Consider the following 17,896-nt stretch of genomic DNA (forward strand, 5'->3'; position numbering starts at 1 on the left):
GGCCAACATAGCAAAATCCTGTCTCTACTAAAAATACAAAAATTAGCTAAGCGTGGTGGTGAACACCTGTAGTTCCAGCTACTCAGGAGGCTGAGGTGTGAGAATCACTTGAACCTGGGAGGTGGAGGTTGCAGTGAGCTGAGATCACACCACTGCACTTCAGCCTGGGCAATAGAGTGAGACTCCATCTCAAAATAAAATAAAATAAAATAAGTAAGTCTATAGAGATAGAAAGTAGGTTAGTGGTTGCCTAAAGCTGAGGAGGCAGAGAGGGTGGGAGGGAAATGAGAGAGACTGCTAATGGGTACAGGATTTTTTTTTGAGGTGATACAAGCGTTCCAGAATTGATTGTGGTGATGGTTGCACAACTCTGTGAATATACAAAAAACTGTTGAATTGTACACTTCACACAGGTAAACCGGTATGTGAATATCTCGACAAAGCTATTGATTAAAAAAAAGAGATCCTTTTGTAGTTCATGGGCATAATGATTGGGTATTCACACACATGTGTGAGATGTGCCACACTCAAACCTTGTTATGACCTCAGCACATTACCCAGCTGACCTGAAAAAAAAAAAGGAAAAAAGAAAAGTCCCATAAAGGTGTTATAGATTGATTTAGTCTAATGTACAAAATACTCTGGCCTATCCATGGAGAACTGGGCAGGATATCCGGTGATGTGATGTAGGGGGATGCTGTGGCAACATTTATGTCAGTTCTTCTCTCTCTTTTTTGTCTCTTTTGTACTTTTCTTCTCCTCTCCACACGGCATATTATCTATTCTTTATTATCAGTTTTCTGTTGACCCAACAACATGGATAACAAAGTGACTGAAGACTCATTCTCATTGCTCCCAAGGCCATGGCAGCTGAGCCATTCTTCCTATCTAGATGGGACTTGCTGCTGCACCTGGAATCAGCAGTTGATCTCGGCTGGGCTGTCTCATGTATTGGGGACTGACTGGAACTTGTGGGACTAGGATGGTCTCTGCTTTTCTGTCTTTGCCTTCCTCCAGTGGGCTAGCTGGGACAAGCCATCATGCTGGGGCAGAGATGCACTGGTGAGCATGCAGAAATGCACAGGTGCTTTTCAAGTCCCTGCTCGTCTCATGTCTGATAACATTCCATTGGCCTGAGTATGTTCCCAGAGGAATGTTCAGTAACAGGAGGAAGGCACAACAAAATTACAAGGCAAAGAGTGTGAAGCCAGGTAGCCTTTCATTGGGGCCATCAATACAATGCATGGACCGGTTTATAAGTTCATGCTTATCTGTTTTATAAACTCTAGGTTGTTTACTAAAGATTATGAATTCAGTCATTTCCCCCTCCAAGTGAAATTTTTTTTCTATTTTTATTTGTTATTACAGAAGTATAAGGAATGAGTAAGAGAATATGGACAAGCTAAATGAAGACAAAGAAGTACAATATATGGCCTGGTGGCTCATGCCTATAATCCCAGCACTTTAGGAGGCTGAGGTGGGAGGATTGCTTGAGACCAGGAGTTAAGACCAGCCTGGGGCAACATTGTGAGACCCTGTCTCTACAAAAAATTGAAAAAAAAAAAAGTATGAATTGTCCCTTTCCTAGAGACAATCACTCTTGAGATATAGTCTTCCAGATATTTCTCTCTACATTTATATATAGGTAAATATACACATATATGTCTTTCTCATTATATGTACGTATAGATACATACATATATGTGTATAATGATAAATATTAATTTAGAACCGTCATTTGATCTTGATGAAGTTAGGTTTCACGAAGTGATATGTAAAACTCACCTTCTGCATGTGGAAATTCATTGTCTCCAGGCACAGCCGTCTTATGCTGTATATAACTTCTGTCTGTGGAATGAGACACTTTGGCTTCTGAGCAGGACTGTTTTCTGGTATTCACGTGGTTGGTAATATTACCACATGTCCCACAAGATGGTAAACATTGACACACAAATGTTATATAGTCATCATGTATTTTCTTGAGAAATTAAAATTATTTATTTAAACATATACTTTATTTCCATTCCTTTTGAGCCTTTTTTTTTTCTTTCTTTCTTTCTTTTTTTTTAATACGGAGTCTCGCTCCGTCGCCCAGGCTGGAGGGCAATGGCACAATCTCGGCTCACTGCAAGCTCCATCTCCCGGGTTCAGGCCATTCTCCTGCCTCAGCCTCCCGAGTAGCTGGGACTACAGGCGCCCGCCACCACGCCCGGCTAATTTTTTTTTTTTTTTTCATTTTTAGTAGAGACGGGGTTTCACCGTGTTAGCCAGAATGGTCTCGACCTCCTGACCTCGTGATCCGCCCGTCTCGGCCTCCCAAAGTGCTGGGATTACGGTGTGAGTCACCACGCCTGGCCCTTTGAGCCCATTTTTGTCAAACAATTTATTACCAGTATAAGGGTATAACCAAACAAATTTTTGTTTATAAAGAATCATAATCCCATCACTTTGGGAGGCTGAGGTGGGCAGATCACTGGAGGTTAGGAATTTGAGACCAGCCTGGCCAACATGATAAATCCTTGTCTCTACTGAAAATACAAAAAATTAGCCAGGCATGATACACACCTGTAGTCCCAACTACTTGGGAGGCTGAGGGAGGAGAATTACTTGAGCCCAGGAGGCAGAGGTTGCAATGAGCTGAGATCACGCCACTGTACTCTAGCCTGGGCGACAAAGTAAGACTCCATCTCAAAAAAAAAAAAAAAAAAAAAATCATAGATTTTTACCATACAATAAATACCAAAACCACTGTAACAAGAGTGTCCATGTACCTTCTATATTCTTTATTGCAGGACTGTTCAGTCTTTATCTCCTGCACATAGTTTGTATCATCTAATCTAGAATTTCTCATGTTTCCCACTGACTCTGTTCCCTGGCTGGCCTGGTCCTACTGTCTCGTATATCAAATACTCATCAGGGACAGCCACATCTAACGCTTCTCCCACCACTACTCAAGATTGTAAAGAGTTCACCTTCCTTGCCTTATTTTCCTGATAAGTGCCCAGCAGGCTGCCCTCAAAAGAGACTTAATAGTTATCTTGCCTCTGGGAAGAGTTGGGGGGAAAAGTACTGATCGTTACTAGTGATATTCCAGTTTTAACCTTGTGTCACAATGAGAACTGTGTTTGCTGCACACGTGTCTTATACACTAGAGACAGGGTAGGAACTGAAGCACAAAGTGAAAGTTTACCAAACTCATTCCAGCATATTATAATGCAACTATGAATATGTGGCTAAAAAAGGACAAATTGCCAGGCACGGTGGCTCACGCCTGTAATCTCAGCATTTTGGGAAGTCGAAGCAGGTGGATCATTAGAGGTCAAGAGATGGAGACCATCCTGGCCAACATGGTGAAACCCCGTCTCTACTAAAAATACAAAAATTAGCTGGGTGTAGTGGCACGCACCTCTAGTCCCAGCTACTTGGGAGGCTGAGGCAGGAGAATTGCTTGAACCCAGGAAGTGGAGGTTGCAGTGAGCCAAGATTGCACCACTGCACTCCAGCCTGGCGACAGAGCGAGACTCCATCTCAAAAAAAAAAAAAAGAAAAGAAAAGGAAAAAAGAAAAAAGACAAAGGAGACAAGTGCTAAAATAGATGGTGACTGGCCCACAGTAAACTTGAAGCAAGATCACCCTAATTATAAAGCTATAGTAACTAAGACAATGTGGTGTGGGCATAGGGATAGACAGTTGGCAGAATAGAGACTAGAAATTGACCTATGGATAAATGGAGACCTGATAGATGACGTATACATGGGGAAAAGAGCAAATAGTACTGGAAAATTTGGTTATCTATGGAAAAAATGAAAGTGGACCCTTACCGTACATCAATCATAAACATCAATTCAGGGTCAGGCGTGGTGGCTCACACCTGTAATCCCAGCACTCTGGGAGGTTGAAACAGGGCAGAATGCTTGAGCTCAGGAGTTCGAGACCAGCCTGGGCAACATAGTGAGACTCCTGTCTCTGCTAAAAACACAAAATTTAGCCAGTCATGGTGGTGCACACCAGTAGGCTCAACTACTCAGGAAGCTGAGGTGGGAGGATCACTTGAGCTCAGGAGGTCAAGGCTGCAGTGAGACAAGATCATACCACTCCACTCCAGCATGGGTGAAAGAGTGAGACTCTGTCTCAAAAAAAAAAAAAAAAAAAGAAAGGAAGGAAGAAAAAAAGAGAGTACAATCAATAATCAATTCAGAATGGACCTAAATGTGAAAGCCAAATGTTTTAAATATTCAGAGAATAGAATGAGTAGAATAGTTTTATAACTTTGGGGTGGAGAAGGATTCCTTAAATAAAATACAAAAAGCACAAACCTTTAAAAAATGATAAATTTGAGACTACATTAAAATCAATAACTTTTGTTTATAAAAGTACGATAAAATTTGTACAATTACAGACTAAAACTCAATAAAAATATCTGCAACTCAAGTAACAGAAAAGTTTAGCATCCTGAATATGTAAAGGACTCCTATGAACCAATAAGAAACAATACAAGAGAAAAAGCAATGCAAAAAAGATCTGTCAAGACATTTTACAGGATAAAAAATATGAATTGGGCATGGTGGCTCACGCCCACAATCCCAACACTTTGGGAGGCCAAGGCCAGTGGATCACCTGAGGTCAGGAGTTCTAGACTACCCTGGCCAACATGGTGAAACCCTGTCTCTACTAAAAATCCAAAAATTAACCGGGTGTAGTGGTGCATGCCTGTAATTTCAGCTACTCGGGGGGCTGAAACAGGAGAACTGCTTGAACTTGGGAGGCAAAGTTTGCAGTGAGCTGAGATTGCGCCACTGCACTCCAGCTGGGGCGATATAGTGAGATTCCATCTCAAAAAAATATATATATATACACACATATGAATTGTCAATAAGTATACAAAAAAGATGCTTGACTTCATTCATAGTCAGAGAAATCCAACACCAATCCTTGGTAAGGCATACTATCACTGCTAAAGAGTCAGAAACCAACAAGTGCTGATGAGATGTGGAGCAACTAGAACTCTCATTCACTGCAACTGACAGTATAAACTGTACTACTAATTTGCAAAACAGTATGATATTTTATTAAAAGTGCACAAACCTTAGACTCAGTGATTCAATTCTCACATGTTTACATCCTAGAGAAACTCCTGAGGATGGGTTCCAGAACACATGTGGGAAATGATCTTAAAACATTGTTTTTATAGCAAACAAACAAACAAACATAATTGGAAGCAACCCATTATTTATAGATTGGAGATAAATTGTGGGATATTCATGAACTACAGTTGCATGAATCAACGTGGTTGAATATAAAACACTACTGAGTGAACAAAAGGTTATTATGTACTTTATTATGTATTTTATTTATTTATTTATCTATTTTTTGAGACAGAGTCTCGCTTTGTCACCCAGGCTGGAGTACAGTGGTGCAATCTCGGCTCACTGTAACCTCTGCCTGCTGAGTTCAAGTGATTCTCCTATCTCAGCCTCCTGAGTAGCTGGGTTTGTAGGTGTGTGCCACCACACCAGACTAATTTTTGTATTTTTAGTAGAGATGGGGCTTTGTCATGTTGGACAGGCTGGTCTTGAACTCTGACCTCAAATGATTTGCCTGCCTTGGCCCCGCAAAGTGCTGGGATTACAGGCGTGAGCCACCACAGCCAGCCTATTATGTATTTTAAGCAATATTGTGTATTTAACAAATCCATGATAGTATAATTTTGTTTATATAAATTATACCTTTTAAAAGCAGCAAAACCAAACAACATTTTTGTGGATACCTACATATGTAGAATATAGCATAAAAACATGCTAGCAAATGCCAAAGAAGATATTCAGAATATTGACTAGGCATGGGGAGAGAGGGAAGGAAATGGGTTTGGGGGGAGGTTCATAATCGGTTTCAACAGTGTTATCACTTTGTTTCTTGTTTTAAAAACCTGAAACAATTCAGGGAACACACTAAGATTTTAAGATGCTGGTGGTGGCTTTATGGAAGTCAGTATATTTTTTTCTCTATATAATCAATTAGTATACACAACATATGAAAAAAATTCATCACTGGTCATTAGAGAAATGCAAATCAAAACCACAATGAGATACCATCTCATGCCAGTTAGAATGGCGATCATTTAAAAGTCAGAAAACAACGGATGTTGGAGAGGATGTGGAGAAATAGGAATGCTTTTACACTGTTGGTGACAGTGTAAATTAGTTCAACCACTGTGGAACAAAGTGTGGCAATTCCTCAAGGATCTAGAACCAGAAATACCATCTGACCCAGCAATCCCATTCCTGGGCATATACCCAAAGGATTATAAATCATCCTACTACAAAGACACATGTACACGTACGTTTATTGCGGCACTGTTCACAATAGCAAAGACTTGGAACCAACCCAAATGCCCATCAATGACAGACTGGATAAAGAAAATGTGGCGAAGATGGCCGAATAGGAACAGCTCCAGTCTCCAACTCCCAGCGCGAGCGACACAGAAGACCGGTGATTTCTGCATTTTCAACTGAGGTACTGGGGTCATCTCTCTAGGGAGTGCCGGACAATCGGTGCTGGTCAGCTGCTGCAGCCTGACCAGCGTGAGCTGAAGCAGGGCGAGGCATCGCCTCACCTGGAAGCGCAAGGGGGAAGGAAATCCCTTTTCCTAGCCAGGGGAACTGAGACACACAACACCTGGAAAATCGGGTAACTCCCACCCCAATACTGCGCTTTAAGGAAACAGGCACACCAGGAGAATATATCCCACACCTGGCCGGGAGGGTCCCACGCCCACGGAGCCTCCCTCACTGCTAACACAGCCGTCTGCGGCGATCTATCCGCAAGGCAGCAGCGAGGCTGGGGGAGGGGCGCCCGCCATTGCTGAGGCTTAAGTAGGTAAACAAAGCCGCTGGGAAGCTCGAACTGGGTGGAGCTCACAGCAGCTCAAGGAAGCCTGCCTGTCTCTGTAGACGCTACCTCTGCGGACAGCGCACAGCTGCAGTCCATTAGGGGAAAGAGCGGGGCCGCTGCAGACCCGAACGACTCTGTCTGACAGCTTTGGGGAGAGCCGTGGATCTCCTAACGCGGAGGTTGAGATCTGAGAACGGACAGACTGCCTGCTCAGGTGGGTCCCTGACCCCTGAGTAGCCTAGCTGGGAGACATCCCCCACTAGGGGCAGTCTGATACCCCACACCTCACAGGGTGGCATCACCCCTGAGAGGAAACTTCCAAAGAAAGAATCAGACAGGTACACTCGCTGTTCAGCAATATTCTATCTTCGGCAACCTCTGCTGCTGATACCCAGGCAAACAGGGTCTGGAGTGGACCTCAAGCAATCTCTAACAGACCAACAGACAGTCCTTCTGACTGTCAGACGGAAAACTATCAAACAGGAAGGACACCTATACCAAAACCCCATCAGTACGTCACCATCATCAAAGTCCAGAGACAGATAAAACCACAAAGATGGGGAAGAAGCAGGGCAGAAAAGCTGGAAATTCAAAAAATAAGAGCGCATCTCCCCCTGCAAAGGAGCGCAGCCATCGCCAGCAACGGATCAAAGCTGGTCAGAGAATGACTTTCACGAGATGAGAGAAGAAGGCTTCCGTCCATCAAACCTCTCAGAGCTAAAGGAGGAATTACGTACCCAGCGCAAAGAAACTAAAAATCTTGAAAAAAAAGTGGAAGAATTGACAGCTAGACTAATTAATGCAGAGAAGATCATAAACGAAATGACAGAGATGAAAACCATGACACGAGAAATACGTGACAAATGCACAAGCTTCGGTAACCGACTCGATCAACTGGAAGAAAGAGTATCAGCGATTGAGGATCAAATGAATGAAATGAAGCGAGAAGAGAAACCAAAAGAAAAAAGAAGAAAAAGAAATGAACAAAGCCTGCAAGAAGTATGGGATTATGTAAAAAGACCAAATCTACGTCTGATTGGGGTGCCTGAAAGTGAGGGGGAAAATGGAACCAAGTTGGAAAACACTCTTCAGGATATCATCCAGGAGAACTTCCCCAACCTAGTAGGGCAGGCCAACATTCAAATTCAGGAAATACAGAGAACGCCACGAAGATACTCCTCCAGAAGAGCAACTCCAAGACACATAATTGCCAGATTCACCAAAGTTGAAATGAAAGAAAAAATCTTAAGGGCAGCCAGAGAGAAAGGTCGGGTTACCCACAAAGGGAAGCCCATCAGAATAACAGCAGACCTCTCGGCAGAAACTCTACAAGCCAGAAGAGAGTGGGGGCCAATATTCAACGTTCTTAAAGAAAAGAATTTTCAACCCAGAATTTCATATCCAGCCAAACTAAGCTTCATCAGTGAAGGAGAAATAAAATCCTTTACAGATAAGCAAATGCTTAGAGATTTTGTCACCACCAGGCCTGCCTTACAAGAGACCCTGAAGGAAGCCCTAAACATGGAAAGGAACAACCGGTACCAGCCATTGCAAAAACATGCCAAAATGTAAAGACCATCGAAGCTAGGAAGAAACTGCATCAACTAACGAGCAAAATAACCAGTTAATATCATAATGACAGGATCAAGTTCACACATAACAATATTAACCTAAATGTCAATGGACTAAATGCTCCAATTAAAAGACACAGACTGGCAAACTGGATCAAGAGTCAAGACCCATCAGTCTGCTGTATTCAGGAGACCCATCTCACATGCAGAGACATACATAGGCTCAAAATAAAGGGATGGAGGAAGATCTACCAAGCAAATGGAGAACAAAAAAAAGCAGGGGTTGCAATCCTAGTCTCTGATAAAACAGACTTTAAACCATCAAAGATCAAAAGAGACAAAGAAGGCCATTACATAATGGTAAAGGGATCAATTCAACAGGAAGAGCTAACTCTCCTAAATATCTATGCACCCAATACAGGAGCACCCAGATTCATAAAGCAAGTCCTTAGAGACCTACAAAGAGACTTAGACTCCCATACAATAATAATGGGAGACTTCAACACTCCACTGTCAACATTAGACAGATCAACGAGACAGAAAGTTAACAAGGATATCCAGGAATTGAACTCATCTCTGCACCAAGCGGACCTAATAGACATCTATAGAACTCTCCACCCCAAATCAACAGAATATACATTCTTCTCAGCACCACATCGCACTTATTCCAAAATTGACCACATAATTGGAAGTAAAGCACTCCTCAGCAAATGTACAAGAACTGAAATTATAACAAACTGTCTCTCAGACCACAGTGCAATCAAACTAGAACTCAGGACTAAGAAACTCAATCAAAACCGCTCAACTACATGGAAACTGAACAACCTGCTCCTGAATGACTACTGGGTACATAACGAAATGAAAGCAGAAATAAAGATGTTCTTTGAAACCAATGAGAACAAAGATACAACATACCAGAATCTCTGGGACACATTTAAAGCAGTGTGTAGAGGGAAATTTATAGCACTAAATGCCCACAAGAGAAAGCAGGAGAGATCTAAAATTGACACTCTAACATCACAATTAAAAGAACTAGAGAGGCAAGAGCAAACACATTCAAAAGCTAGCAGAAGGCAAGAAATAACTAAGATCAGAGCAGAACTGAAGGAGATAGAGACACAAAAAACCCTCCAAAAAATCAATGAATCCAGGAGTTGGTTTTTGGAAAGATAAACAAAATTGACAGACCGCTAGCTAGACTAATAAAGAAGAAAAGAGAGAAGAATCAAATAGACGCAATAAAAAATGATAAAGGGGATATCACCACCGACCCCACAGAAATACAAACAACCATCAGAGAATACTATAAATGCCTCTACGCAAATCAACTAGAAAATCTAGAAGAAATGGATAATTTCCTGGACACTTACACTCTCCCAAGACTAAACCAGGAAGAAGTTGAATCCCTGAATAGACCAATAGCAGGCTCTGAAATTGAGGCAACAATTAATAGCCTACCCACCAAAAAAAATCCAGGACCAGATGGATTCACAGCTGAATTCTACCAGAGGTACAAGGAGGAGCTGGTACCATTCCTTCTGAAACTATTTCAATCAATAGAAAAAGAGGGAATCCTCCCTAACTCTTTTTATGAGGCCAACATCATCCTGATACCAAAGCCTGGCAGAGACACAACAAAAAAAGAGAATTTTAGACCAATATCCCTGATGAACATCGATGCAAAAATCCTCAATAAAATACTGGCAAACCGGATTCAGCAGCACATCAAAAAGCTTATCCACCATGATCAAGTGGGCTTCATCCCTGGGATGCAAGGCTGGTTCAACATTCGCAAATCAATAAACGTAATCCAGCATATAAACAGAACCAAAGACAAGAACCACATAATTATCTCAATAGATGCAGAAAAGGCTTTTGACAAAATTCAACAGCCCTTTATGCTAAAAACGCTCAATAAATTGGTATTGATGGAACGTACCTCAAAATAATAAGAGCTATTTATGACAAACCCACAGCTAATATCATACTGAATGGGCAAAAACTGGAAAAATTCCCTTTGAAAACTGGCACAAGACAGGGATGCCCTCTCTCACCACTCCTATTCAACATAGTGTTGGAAGTTCTGGCTAGGGCAATCAGGCAAGAGAAAGAAATCAAGGGTATCCAGTTAGGAAAAGAAGAGGTCAAATTGTCCCTGTTTGCAGATGACATGATTGTATATTTAGAAAACCCCATCATCTCAGCCCAAAATCTCCTTAAGCTGATAAGCAACTTCAGCAAAGTCTCAGGATACAAAATTAATGTGCAAAAATCACAAGCATTCTTATACACCAGTAACAGAGAAGCAGAGAGCCAAATCAGGAATGAACTTCCATTCACAATTGCTTCAAAGAGAATAAAATACCTAGGAATCCAGCTTACAAGGGATGTAAAGGACCTCTTCAAGGAGAACTACAAACCACTGCTCAGTGAAATCAAAGAGGACACAAACAAATGGAAGAACATACCATGCTCATGGATAGGAAGAATCAATATCGTGAAAATGGCCATACTGCCCAAGGTGATTTATAGATTCAATGCCATCCCCATCAAGCTACCAATGACTTTCTTCACAGAATTGGAAAAAACTGCTTTAAAGTTCATATGGAACCAAAAAAGAGCCCGCATTGCCAAGACAATCCTAAGTCAAAAGGACAAAGCTGGAGGCGTCACGCTACCTGACTTCAAACTATACTACAAGGCTACAGTAACCAAAACAGCATGGTACTGGTACCACAACAGAGATATAGACCAATGGAACAGAACAGAGTCCTCAGAAATAATACCACACATCTACAGCCATCTGATCTTTGACAAACCTGAGAGAAACAAGAAATGGGGAAAGGATTCCCTATTTAATAAATGGTGCTGGGAAAATTGGCTAGCCATAAGTAGAAAGCTGAAACTGGATCCTTTCCTTACCCCTTATACGAAAATTAATTCAAGATGGATTAGAGACTTAAATGTTAGACCTAATACCATAAAAACCCTAGAAGAAAATCTAGGTAGTACCATTCAGGACATAGGCATGGGCAAGGACTTCATGTCTAAAACACCAAAAGCAACGGCAGCAAAAGCAAAAATTGACACATGGGATCTAATTAAACTAAAGAGCTTTTGCACAGCTAAAGAAACTACCATCAGAGTGAACAGGCAACCTACAGAATGGGAAAAAATTTTTGCAACCTACTCATCTGACAAAGGGCTAATATCCAGAATCTACAAAGAACTCAAACAAATATACAAGAAAAAAACAAACAACCCCATCAAAAAGTGGGCAAAGGATATGAACAGACATTTCTCAAAAGAAGACATCCATACAGCCAACAGACACATGAAAAAATGCTCATCATCACTCGCCATCAGAGAAATGCAAATCAAAACCACAATGAGATACCATCTCACACCAGTTAGAATGGCAATCATTAAGAAGTCAGGAAACAACAGGTGTTGGAGAGGATGTGGAGAAATAGGAACACTTTTACACTGTTGGTGGGATTGTAAACTAGTTCAACCATTATGGAAAACAGTATGGCGATTCCTCAAGGATCTAGAACTAGATGTACCATATGACCCAGCCATCCCACTACTGGGTATATACCCAAAGGATTATAAATTACTCTACTACAAAGACACATGCACACGTATGTTTATTGCGGCACTATTCACAATAGCAAAGACTTGGAATCAACCCAAATGTCCATCTGTGACAGACTGGATTAAGAAAATGTGGCACATATACACCATGGAATACTATGCAGCCATCAAAAAGGATGAGTTTGCATCCTTTGTAGGGACATGGATGCAGCTGGAAACCATCATTCTTAGCAAACTATCACAAGAAGAGAAAACCAAACACCGCATGTTCTCACTCATAGGTGGAACTGAACAATGAGATCACTTGGACTCGGGAAGGGGAACATCACACACTGGGGCCTATCATGGGGAGGGGGGAGGAGGGAGGGATTGCATTGGGGAGTTATACATGATATAAACGTATGCACATGTACCCTAGAACTTAAAGTATAATAAAAAAAAAAAAAAAAAGAAAATGTGGCACATATACACCATGGAATACTATGCAGCCATAAAAAAGGATGAGTTCATGTCCTTTGCAGGGACATGGATGAAGCTGGAAACCATCATTCTCAGCAAACTATCACAAGGACAGAAAACCAAACACCGCATGTTCTCACTCATAAGTGGGAGCTGAACAATGAGAACACAAGGACACAGGGAGGGGAACATCACACACTGGAGTTGGGGGTTGGGAGGGCTAGGGGAGGGATAGTATTAGGATAAATACCCAATGTAGATGACGGGTTGGTAGGCACAGAAAACCACCATGGCACGTGTATACCTATGTAACAAACCTGCATGTTCTGCACATGTACCCCAGAACTTAAAGTATAAAAAAAAAAAAAGAAAAGAAAAGAAACAGATTTTTCAAAGACACACACACACACAACGTGAAGGAGAAAAGTGCTGACCTGCAGCTGCTCTCAGTCGGAGCTGACTTCTGCACTAACTCCTTCTCCTGCTCAATGGCCCTGGCCCAGTGCCAAACAGGACTGTGGGCTGGGAGGGTCCCCCTGAGATTCTGCACCCCCTGCAGACTAAGTCACCTGGGAAGATATGAGGCTGGACTGAATCCGTCCCACCTTGATGTTCCTTACCCTGCACGAGGCTTTGGGGTGAAGGGCTAGGGAGAGTGGGTCCCGTCACACATTCCCCCAGCTGGCTGCCCACTGTGCTTCTTACCTGCGGCCGCCCTGTGTGCCTCGGCGTACACTGTGTCTGGTGCAAAGGAGGTGTCCAAAATGTGTTTGTTGAATTGACCCAAGCCATTATCAGCACTTCAGTGGGCTGGGAGGACATGAAAATAGCTGCATGGTGAAGTAATGTTTGCTGGTGCCTGTTCTGTCCTCTGCCTCTGCCAGCTCTCTCGTGACATTCCTTAGGCAACCTGGCCCGTTTGCAGGAGGCTGACAGCAGGTATTCAGAATTTTTAGGATTTGGGCTTAATTTCAGATAAGCAGGACAACCTGGGCTCCCCTACAATGAAAGATAGATTCTGCTGGTTTTTTTCCTGCCTTTTTTTTTTTTTTTTTAACATTTCAAGGCAAGTTCCTATGCCCATCCACCCATATAAAACTTCCTTGTTCAGAAAGTCATCTGCGCAACTGGCAAAGGCACTAGCTCAGAGTTTTCTATTTTTATTCCTGTGTGTAATCAATGGGAACACACTGTGACGGAAATAAAGAATTATGAATTGATAAGAGCAAACCATGATATTTGCTTTTGTTCCTGGGCAAGCTAGTGAAGGAACACATACCTAATGTGTAGAAATACAACAGTCATTTTATGCTTCTGTCTTTTTACAGAAGCACTCAACCATTTCTGTGTTTATATTCAGGGTGGAAAAAGAAACACTTTCAAGATTCAAATTGGGTAAGCTTGGGAAAAGTTTTCCTGCAGGCTGATTTTCTAGAAACATTGAAATATAAGACATTATCAGCCCTTTCTCCTCTAAATTATTAACCTGTGACTTCAATACCTATTCTCTGTCATCCTCTTACAATAAAAAATAATTGATTCTCCAACTCAGTAACTATTGATAATTTTTTTTAAATCTCATTTCAAAAATTGTACTCTAACACAAACTGTTTTTTGTTTGTTTGTTTGTTTATGTTTTATTTTTGGAGATGGAGTCTCGCTCTGTCACTCACGCTCAAGTGCAGTGGCATCATCTCGGCTCACTGCAACCTCTACCTCCCAGGTTCAAGCGATGCTCCTGCCTCAGCCTCCTGAGTAGCTGGGACTACAGGCACGCGCCACCATGCCCGGCTAATTTTCTTTTTTTTTTTAGCAGAGACAGGGTTTCGCCGTGTTGGCCAGGGCGGTCTTGATCTCCTGTCCTCGTGATCCACCTGCCTTGGCCCCCCAAAGTGCTGGGATTACAGGCGTGAGCCACTGCACTCTGCCCAAACTGTTTTTATTTTCCTCCATCATCCTTTCCAGTCCTGCCCTATACTCTTTTTACATAGTAGAATCGCAGCGTATAGTTTTATGTTCTGTTATTTCACTTCCATATATGATATGACTTCAAAATAAAGTGGCATGTGAGTCTCATGACCTTATAGTCATGTTGACAATACTCTATCACATATTTATTTATATAAATATAGATTAAATTTTTGTTTACTTTAAAAGTATCTGTGTGCATTTTTATTGTACGTAAATGCCATCTCAATGTTAAAACCATCCAGAATTTTTTTTTTTATACTTTAAGTTCTAGGGTACATGTGCACAACGTGCAGATTTGTTACATATGTATACATGTGCCATGGTGGTTTGCTGCACCCATTAACTCATCATTTACATTAGGTATATCTCCTAATGCTGTCCCTCCCCACTCCCCACCCCATGACAGGCCCGGGTGTGTGATGTTCCCTGCCCTGTGTCCAAGTGTTCTCACTGTTCAATTCCCACCTGTGAGTGAGAACATGCAGTGTTTGAAAACCATTCAGACTTTTAAAAGCTGTCTCTTTCACACTGGCAGGCTTCTCAACCAAGATAGAGAAAAGATTTGTTTAGAGCCTAAAGCTGAGCAAAAGTGAGACACCTGGAAAAGTCAGTCATAGGGGCCGAAAGCAGAATAACAGTTTCCAGGGGCTGCGGGGAGGCGGGAATGCAGAGTTGTTGTTTAACAGGAGAGCTGTGGGGATAGATGATGATTCACAGCAACGTGAACGTATCTAGTGCCACTGATCTGTATGCTTAAAAATGGTTAAAAAGAATCCCAGCACTTTGGGAGGCTGAGGAGGGCGGATCACGAGGTCAGGAGATCGAGACCATCCTGGCTAACACGGTGAAACCCCGTCTCTACTAAAAATACAAAAAATTAGCCGGGCGTGGTGGCGGGCACCTGTAGTCCCAGCTGCTTGGGAGGCTGAGGCAGGAGAATGGTGTGAACCCGGGAGGCAGAGCTTGCAGTGAGCCGAGATTGCGCCACTGCACTCCAGCCTGGGTGACAGAGCGAGACTCCATCTCAAAAAAAAATTTTTTTTTTAATAGTTAAAATGGCAAACTTTATGTTATCTATATTTTGCCACAATAAAAAGAAGTTTTAAAAAAACTAAACAAAGTTCATTAGAAAACAATGTTTGCTTCTTCAAAGTCATTTTGAAATGTGAATAAGAAATATATTAATGTTAAAAACTTCTTGAGTTTCAGAATAGTAGATTCAGAAACAAGTGAATAAAGGAATTTCAGCTTAAAAGTAATTAAAAACTAAACTAAACAGATGTGGTTCACAGACCTACGGGAAATGAAGAAGGCTTTGAAATTCTGGGAGGCCCAGAATTGGTCATTAGTTATCTAGTTCGAAGTCTCATGCCTAGTGAATGACGGAGACTTGTGAAAACCTAGGCAATGTCGACTAGACAGTATAAAATGATTTAGGTTTTCAACCTCTTGAGAATTTGAATTTTTAAATGTTATATTGTATTTGAATAAATACATATTGTCTTCAATTTTTTAAAAATAGTTTTTCTGGTTATAAAAGTACATACGTCCTTTGTAGACAATTTAAAAATAAAGTATAAATTAAAAATCACCTCTGGCTGGGCACAGTGGCGCACACCTATAATCCCAGCACATTGGGAGGCCAAGGCGGGCAGATCATGAGGTCAAGAGATCAAGACCATTCTGGCCAACATGGTGAAACCCGGTCTCTACTAAAAATATAAAGATTAGTTGGGCGTGGTGACGGGTGCCTGTAGTCCCAGCTACTAGGGAGGCTGAGGCAGGAGAATTGCTTGAACCTGGGAGGCAGAGGTTGCAGTGAGCCAAGATAGCACTCAAGCCTGGGTGACAGAGCGAGACTCAGTCTCAAAAAAAAAAAAATTCACCCCATTCCCATTCCTAATAGATAAAATTTGTTAATATTTGGTGTATCTCCTTCTAAGGCTATTTCTTTTTTTATTTTTGCTTTTATTTTTTGTAGAGATAGGTTCTCACTATATCACCCAGGCTGGTCTCAAATTCCTTAGCCTCAAGCAATCCTTCCACCTCAGCTTCCCAAATTGTTGGGATTATAGGCATGAGCCACCACACCCTGCCAAGCCTATTTCTTATGCACATAATTAAAATTATTATGCATAAAATTTTGTGTCTTCTTTTCTTCACTTAATGTTATATTGTATCATATTTCTTTAAGTTATTAAAGGTTCTTCATAAATACATAATTTTTTTTGAGACAGAGCCTCACTCTGTTGCCCAAGCTGGAGTGCAATTGCACTATCTTGGCTCACTGCAACCTCTGCCTCCTGGGTTTGAGCCATTCTCCTACCTCAGCATCCCAAGTAGCTGAGATGACAGGTGTGTGCCACCACACTCGGCTAAGTTTTGTATTTTTAGTAGGGACAGGGTTTCACCAGGTTGGCCAGGATAGTCTTGAACTCTTGACCTCAGATGATCCATCAGCCTCAGGCTCCCAAAGTACTGGGATTACAGGCGTGAGCCACCACGCCTGGCCTCATAAATATAATTTTAAATGCCTTCAGAGTATTCTCTCTTATAGCTACATCATAATTTGCTTAATATCCATCTCTTTATTATTGGGTATTGTAGGGGCTCAGACCACGATACCCTAATGGATGGCACTTTGGCATGCTGAGTGTTCTGAGCTGAAGGAGACTGGTAGAGCCTCAGAAACAGCAAACTCCCTCTGACTTTCTCCCTCCATCCTTTCTCTTTCTCCCATTTCTCCTCAGAAGCACGTTATAGAAAATGGAATTCTTTGTCCTTAAGGAAGGTCATAGAAACCAGAACTTCTCACCCGTAAACCAAGCCATAAAACCTAGGAATTAACTCTCTGAGTATCTCCCTTCTCCCCTGAAGACCCTCATGTGACAGGTATCCTGCCCTATACCTGGAGAAAATAGTGCTACTTTCGTAATTTTAGACATAATGCTATTGCACCCTTGATAGACTACAGAACGGTGCAAACACAACTTTCTCCCCTTCCTCTACTGTGAAGGGAACATAACTTTTATATGCACCGAGAAACCAAAAAAATGTATGTGACTCACCTTATCGTGATAATTTGCTTTATTTCATGGTCTGGAACTGAACCTGCAGTGTCTGCAAGGTTTGTCTGTACACATTTCGCCCCTATGACATTTAGGCCATTTACAATTTCTGTTATAAATAATGTGGTGATCTGCTTCTTTGTGTACAAAGGCTTTGTCTACCTTTCAAATTATTATTTAATGAGAGTTCTAGAAGTAGAATTACCAAATAAAGATTACAAATATTTTTACAACTCTTGGTTTATGTCACTAGATTGCTTTTTTTTTTTTTTCAGAAGGGCATTACAAATCTACACTTTCTTTTCTTTTTCTTTCTTTTTTTTTTTTTCTTTTTTCTTT

The 17,896-nt window shown here is 41.5% G+C and overlaps 1 non-coding gene across 1 annotated transcript; it reads left to right on the forward strand.

The window, feature by feature from the left end:
• Positions 1–463: 463 nt before the first annotated feature.
• Positions 464–567, forward strand: LOC117063163. Its single transcript, XR_004428777.1, has one exon. It is a non-coding gene; the product is annotated as a small nucleolar RNA U13 (small nucleolar RNA).
• Positions 568–17,896: the final 17,329 nt, after the last annotated feature.

The sequence above is a fragment of the Trachypithecus francoisi genome, unplaced genomic scaffold, assembly GCF_009764315.1.
Source record: "Trachypithecus francoisi isolate TF-2019V2 unplaced genomic scaffold, Tfra_2.0 Lachesis_group17, whole genome shotgun sequence".
NCBI lineage: Eukaryota > Metazoa > Chordata > Mammalia > Primates > Cercopithecidae > Trachypithecus > Trachypithecus francoisi.